This window comes from Eurypyga helias, unplaced genomic scaffold (assembly GCF_000690775.1).
Source record: "Eurypyga helias isolate BGI_N326 unplaced genomic scaffold, ASM69077v1 scaffold25958, whole genome shotgun sequence".
In the NCBI taxonomy this organism is placed as follows: Eukaryota; Metazoa; Chordata; class Aves; order Eurypygiformes; family Eurypygidae; genus Eurypyga; species Eurypyga helias.
This window is the reverse complement of record NW_010269332.1, coordinates 30,548-38,410: the sequence shown is the minus strand read 5'-3', so window position 1 is coordinate 38,410 and position 7,863 is coordinate 30,548.

Genomic DNA, 7,863 nt, shown 5'->3' with positions numbered 1-7,863 from the left:
TCAACTCTCATCTAATTTGGTTTTTTTGCTACAGGGCTTGTGGTCTATTCTCAAGGTATTTATTATTAGCTCTTGCATCTTAATTCACTGTGTAGACCTGAGGAAACCAAAATATTAATTAGTACTGAAAATGAGTAAAAGTTAACAAACTGAAGTCTTAAACAGCCTGAATAAACCCCTGCCTTATTTAATTGCTTAAATTTCTTGTATAATGGCACAGCTTTGATAGGTTTCTCCCTCCCCTCCCAGTGACTGGGAGCCTGGATGCAAAGCAAACCAGTATGACAGCAGGTAAAAACGCTTGCCTCTTTCCTTCAACCTTCCCCAAACTCTTTGTGTGCTCTTCACTCATTCTCATCATTGTTAAGAAGTAATAAGTGTCAGACCTTCTGTTTTTCAAGCGAGAGTCACCTTTAGGGGGGTTGAAAACTGGATGACATCATGAGTTCAGAGGGGTCGGGTGACAGACTGCGGGAGTTAGGTAAGGTTGTGTTAAGTGACGAACGCCTTGGCCTCTCTTGTGAAAAAGAGCCTTTCAGGTGAAACCAGTAGTAGAAGCTTGATACTGATTCTTTGTGAAAGCTGCTTTTCCAGCCTGCCTGACCATTAGGCTATTGGTTTACCTTTAGGTTTTGCTGGGTGCGGAGGAACGCTGCGCTGCAGACCTGTGCTGGGTACGTAGCAATGCCCGGTATTCTGAAGTCACGGTAGTTACTTTTGACCTTTTAAAGTCTGGTTTCCTACTGAGGCCAGACAAAGCCATCCTTTTTCTGGTAAAACATTATTGAATGTTTCATTTTTGCTGTCTTCACAACCTACCAGCCTCTGGGCTGTTGCCATCAGTGCCTGTGGTTCAGGTGATACTTTTCCTCGCGGCTGTTTGCAGTGTGTTGCAGTTTGTGTTTCTTCCAACATACCAATTTACACCATCTTCAAATGGTGTTTTCTTGCCTGTGCCTGAAAATGGAGGCATTGTTTTATTTGTAGCATCATGTGTTTATCTGTTGTGAAGTAATAGGGCTGATGGACTAGATCCTTCCCAAATTGCATCATAATGCCCCTTGAATTCTTTGAAAAAAATGATTTTTTTTCTCCTGCCCTGGCAGTAGCCTTAGGCAGTACCCACAGTAAACAGTTTCCTGGGTCAGAGCAGTTGGCTTAATTAACAGGCCAGGGCTGATGCAAGTCACTGGAACCTTGATCTCAGTGATAGGAGATTCTTTGCTTTAAAAAAGAAATTAGGAGAGACAGTTTGGCTTTCTCTAACTTCTGCTTTTGTAAGTGTTCATTAAAATGTTTTGCCTACCGTATAACCCTTTGGCTTGTTTCTGTTCCCTTGGTATGACATTTGCATGCTCTTAAAATTAATAAGAAGGTGAGGCACGCAGAAGTATTTAGATGGCAAAATGTTAATTCCGTTACAGAGAACAATGATAAGCTGCATGCAATCGCCAGCAGCTTAACCCACTTTCTAGGGCTACAATTTCGTAAGTGAGGCCTTAGGAATGAAGGTACAAGCTTTCTGCAGCTCCATTTGTGTGAGCGTGGTCCACGGATGGACGTGGGTTAATGAATTGGGAAGTCAGGTTCCCAGCAGAAGAGTCTGGGAATCGATGGAGATGCTCAGAACGTATTTCCTACACGTTAAGTCTTAAAGTGTTTCTTGTGTCCCACTCTGCTACAAGTTAGTCACTTTTTTCATAGCTGCTCTCCTGTCACAAGCAACTCAACACTTGGATGGAATCAGGGACATTACTTTCCTATTTCCTGTTCTCCAGTCGACGTTACGATTGTTTCAAATGCTGGTTTTAGTTTACCCTTTCTGTTTTTCTTGTGTTTTATGGCGTAGCTTTCTGCCACGCTGTGTAATAGCAGAAAGCGCTCTCTTCCGTTCCATTTAGAATTCATTTTCTGGTCATTGTGTTCTATTCATATTTTTTTCTGCCATATAATGCAGTTCCTTACTCCGTCGTTGCTTCTAGACTGTTCTTCCTGAATCCTTGCCTTAAGGAATCCTTTAGCCAAGCTACCTGTTGGTTATGTGTGCAGTGGCAAAATCAGTGTCCCTAAATAACTGTAAGTGAGAACACAGGAAGGCTGGGGAACTTTGACCTCATTCTGTGAGGCATCTGACTGTGCTAAATATATCTAAGCTGTCCATCATTATCCTTCACTTCAGACTAGAGTTGTGGATCTTGACGTTGAGGATAAAGAAAGTAATAGAATCCGTTTGATTTCAGTATCACGTCTTGCGATTGAGGTATCTTCCAACTTGCAGTGGTTTTGATGAAGAAGTTTTACCACTGTCTTGCTTGAGCCGTACGGAGAAGATGAAGCTTTAGGAGCAATTTGAGCCGACTTACAAAGGCGTTTGGACTTGGGTTTGCATGTTTAATTGGACATTATTCTTAAGCCTACTGAGGGGGTCACTGACTAGATACCTTAATTAACCACATGAAGGACTGGTTAGTTGCTTTTGATGGAATAAGGATGAAAGGTCTGAGATGCTTGTTGCAGCAAGACAATGCAAAATACTCATTATTTTACTTGCTTATCAACAGGCATCCATTTAAACAGAGCTATACCTAGAGATTGTTACTTGAGCAAAATTCCTACTGACTTCAATAAAATGCAGTGACATTGTAAGGACTTCATAATAAGATCTTTTGAGTATTAACAGATGGTCACTGACTGCCTGAAACAAAGTTGTTGGGGTTTTTTTGTTTTGTTGATCACCGCAGGTATCTGGAAACAGAACAGACTTTGCCTTCTGGAAATCAAACCTGACTGTGAAACAAAGGTTTTTCTTCCTCATTCCTTTCTATTTCCTCGCCACAAATTCTTTAGAGAAAATATGGAAAATGCAAACTGATTTCTGAAGTGTCTTACCAAAAGTCTTTGGTGTTCAGACCAGCTTGGTGTAGTAAGGCTTTCCCTGGAGTGGTATGCTTGAGGCACCCGACAAAAAGGACTGACACCAGCATCCTGCTTCAGCAGAAACCCCGCGATGGACTAGCTGACCCGCTTGTTTGAAGTGAAATTCTGCAGTGCCAGCAGTAAGCAAGCCACGAAGGAAAGCAGTTTGTCTTTGCTGCTGCCATGGACCGAATGCGTGGAGTCTCGACTGTTTTGAAAATGTTCCTGTTAACAGTTTTTCTTTTGTGTATTTGTCAGTTTATATATTAGTTGCAGTTGTACTTTGCACAAACACTAATTAGACAGCCATCAACACTCGGGGCCAAAGGCTTACTAACAATGCAACTGTGATAGCAGTGTCTTAATTGGTTGAGTATAATTGTCATTAGGCAACGATAAAGACATCTGGGGCTCTGGAGAGAGATCAGCCTCCCCCTCCTCCTTTTCCCCAAATTTGTTCTGGCTATTGCTATCCAGCACAGTTGAGCTTTTTCAGATGAGATTCTGTGTTTTGACCAGTTTCCTGATGTTTTTCTCCTTATGAAATCGCCTGCCTCTTCAGCACCACTTCATTAGAGCAGTGCCCAGCCTCCATCTCTGCTTCCTCCCACATGCGCTCTGCACTTCACCACCTGCTTCCCAGCCATCGTGGGACACGAACAGCTTTTAACCCCCAGCTCCTTCTCCTTCACTCTTCTGCTTTCACTCATGTGTGAGAGCACGAGGAAATCGTTCATCTCATTATGACATTACTGCCACTAAAAAGTAGTTGAAATGATTTTTATTAGTGGATAGATATTTTTATGTAATACATATTTTTATTATCGTATGTTTGTAGTTCCCATATGAATTTAATTCTTTTCAGTTTCTGTATACCATAAGCATTGGTCCATTTCAGCAAGTTTTTCATGCAGATCTGTAAAGCTTAAGCTGAATTTGCAGACTAATTTTTACAGATGTATACATGTCTGACCAGAATTACAGAACTGGCTTGTCAAAGAGAAGTGCAGTTAGAAGAGCATAGCGCTTGTCTTTCTGCTGCTATGCCTCATGTATATATAGTGAGATGTTCAGCAGACCAGGAGCACGGTGAAATGCAAGTCCATCTCGGAGGCTGAGTTGCTGAACGGTAAGAGGAGCATGCCTGTGCCTGGTGAGTAGGGAAGAAGCACACAGAGCTATAGCTGAAAGCCAGGCACTGCATGGATGAAAATCCCCGGAAGGCATCCGGGCAGGGGTATCTGGAGAGGGAGAATCTTGGGGTTGTAAGCATCAGGCTTTCTCTTCTTGCTTCTTGTTGTGCTTGGGAAAGCAAGGCTTTGACCAGCCCTTCTAAATTAAGTAAATCAGGTGTTGTCTCAAATGTTGGTTTAGGTTTTTTTTTTTCTTTGAACTTCAGAACTCAGAATTTGTAGGTTTTGGGGTTATCGGTGGAATACTTTTTTCTTGGTTTTGGTTTTGTGCAAGTGGCTTATGTTGCAGCATTTACCTGCCACTGCAATAATCATCTCGATGCACCCATCAGGGGAAAGAAAGCAGCAGCTGAATGCTGCTGATATGATAACTAGTAGAATGGTGGGGCTTTCACTCCAGAAGAAAGCTAGGTGGGCACTTCATAGAATCACAGAATGGTTTGGGTTGGAAGGGAGCTTAAAGACCGTCTAGTTCCAGCCCCCCTGCCATGGGCAGGGACACCTTCCACTAGACCAGCCACGTCTAGTGGCTGGCCTTGAAGACATCCAGCCACGTCTAGCCTGGCCTTGAAGACATCCAGGGATGGGGCATCCACAGCTTCTCTGGGCAACAATTTCATAGTCATCTTAATAGAAAATCAGTGCCTGAATGAGTTTGGAGGACTCTGCTTGTTCTGGGTCAGAAGAGTTAAACCTTGGGTTCTTTCATTCAGGAGCTGGTAATTCACACAAATTTTCTTGGCAAAGTATAAAGGCTGTTGTGGTAGGAAATCAATAGAAATACTGAATTTATCTAGAAATAGGTTCTCTACAGTGTAGTGTGTTCTTCTCTTCAGCCTTCTATATTGATATGGCAGATTTGCCAAGTATCTGCAACAAAGCAGCCTTTTTATTTTTTTATAGCAAGGCGATGCCTTTAATAGTTTAAAAGCCTTTTGTTGTGGTTACAAATTGAAAGCGTGTTGCTCTTTACAACAACATTAAAAGCAGGGAGTTGAACCATTAGATTTTAGTTCTGAATTGGCTTCATCTGTGTTTGAAATTATTCCAGTTCAGTTCTGGTACGGTCCCAGCGTATGCTGGAAACGGGCACGCGGTGGCGATGGCCAACGGGTTGCGTTGTCAGCTGAGGAGGTGGCTTATAGCTCCCATTTCCCCGTGCTGCTTCCCTGCCCAAATCTGGACTTCCATTTACGTTTCCAGCATGGTCTTGCAACGTCTCTCCACATCCTTTAGGTTTGCCGCGTGGGACTGAGATGCTGTCGTGCCACTCGTGGCGTTGCTGAGTGAGAAGTCGGGGTGGGAGGGATGGGGGCAAGGCTGCCTTCCTGCCCTACTCCCTCCTCTTCCTGATGGATGTAAAGCACTCCTCCTGTCTTGCAGCGAGCTGGTGGGCTTTCTGGGCAGACACAAGTAAGAGTGGGGTTTGGTGGGTGCTTGCAGGATTTTCCCAGCGCATGCCGTGCTCTGTCTCATGACAGAACTGGACTGAGCGCGGTGGCCGGGACATCAACCTACAACATGTAGGTTGTGCAGTGTGTGTCTGACCGCATTGGAGCCTACCTGGGGTACGCGGCATAGCTCTTGTGTTCAGCTGGTCCTTGCGAGGGGTGGGAGAGCAGCAGTTTCGTGGTGGGGAGGTGAAACTCTTCAGCATGTACCTGTCTGTCACTGAAGAGGGGGGAGGAGGAGCGGGGTCTGACGCAGAGCCCACCAAGCAGAGACAGTTCCTGTGTCTAACAGGTCCTGGCACAAACACTGGCATTTGAGTCACGTTTATTTCAAACTGAGAGTCAGAAACAGTTGGTGGTGCTGTTCCAGTCTGAGGGGTGCATCAGCTTCTTCAGGAACAAGGAATGGTTCAAACTAAATTAAGACTTGGTTGAATTCTCCAATAAAATTCAAGCCCTTATTGTGGTAAGGTGATGTTGGGCCTTTAATTCCAATACTGCGCTCCATATTATTGTTCTTATGGGTGGTAGTGTGTCTCGGGTCGCTTTATTGCATTCTGTGTAGAAAAAACAGCAGCAGCATGCTCAGAGAATTAGCCAGCCCTGTGGGTCTCCTCTGCTCCTGTTGTGTTGTTTTCTCCATCTATTACTCTTTACCTTCCTGGATGACGTGAGAGCGAGTATGAACAGGCACTAGGAGGAGATGCTGTTCTTCCCTGCTTATTGGGGGATGAAAAATGAATATTCTGTCACTTGGGTCTGTTAGTTCTACCAGTATTTTATGTCTCACATGAAACTCACTTTTCAGGGTCGCATAGTGACAAGAGAATTGCAGCTTCTCCCTTGAGAATTATCTGCCACTCTTTGCACTTAGGAGAAATTTGAAAACCAGTTTTGATCAACCCAGATGTAAAGGGAAGTGAAAACAGCTCAAAATCAGAATGCTTCCAAAATGGTATGTGTGTCTTGAACGGGACTGCAACGATTCTGTGCAATTACCTGTCCCATGGTGTTTTATCTATGAATTTTAAAAGGTATCTGAAATGAGCACTTTCCAGTTTCATAAACAGATGTTTTTTGCGGACTTATCTGGGCTGCTTGTTCGGTCCGACATGAAACGTTTACCGTTGCTTTGGGGAAGCTCTGTTCCTGATCGGTTCTTTTCAAATAGTGCTGCTGTAAATTGGCAACGGAAGCAAGATTCACAGAGGACTTGGGGCCTCAGTTCCAGGAGGAGGAGAAGGGGGAAGTGCTGTCCCACCCTATTCTCTCGTTTTCTTCTGTCTTGCCCCGTAACTCACTGAAGAGGAGGTCAGGTGACAAGGACACAGTTCTCCCTTCCCCATTCAGTGCAGAGAATTAATGTGCATCTCTCTCTGCTTGACAGATTTTACCACCCCCTCAGGCACTTTAATTAGTTGTGTAAAGTGGAACATTTTCACTCGGAGATGTTGGAAGTCATCTGCTCCAGAGTACCTGTCGCTCAGTTGCATGGTACTCCCCAAAGACCTGGGTAACCCGAGTCGAAGTTCAGCATCTTCTAAACCTTTATTAAGCACCTTCCTTCACCTTCTTTGTAAATAGCTCTTGTTTTTGTCTTGAACATAGGACAGTGAGATTTCTAACCAGGAGACCTTTGAGACTTACCAGAATCATTCTGCTGAAATGTTTTTCCTCTCAAATATAACCACAAGGTGACAGAGCAGGAAGCACCCTTCGTTTTCCAGCAGAATCCAAGACTTGGGTATGGCAAAGAAAGACTTCTGAGACTGTTTGACGGTGTTAATTGCTGCAGTTCTATCAAAACTTACCTTAGTTATTGAACTATTCCAAATAACTGTTGTGTTCTTCAACCAGTCGTAGAGGGAGCTTCTCATCTACTTTCCTGCAGTGATTTTTTTTCTTTTATAGTATGTTATGTACCACAGCAGACATGTCACAGAACAGTTTCCGTGTTGCTTGCTGTGTTACAACCTTTGTTCCTTCAGATATAGTCAGTATTATCCGAGAACTTTAGTTCAGTTTTTTAATTTTCTCAGCGGCAATCTACGGTTTGGTGTTAAACTATGGTTTTTCTGATGTTTCTGTGGGAAAGCCTTCTGCGAAGAAGGCAGAACTGCCTTAATCCTGAAGACAGTGCATAATTGTATTAATAAATTAATTAGTCTTAAGAGGTGTAGGCAAATCTGATCCGTTGATGAGGCGTTTCTGTAGAGCAGCGGGTTGGACGGGTGTATGCGTGTGAGTGCTTGTATGTACGTACATAAATACACCGATTAAACAGCCTTTCCTTGGCACAAGCA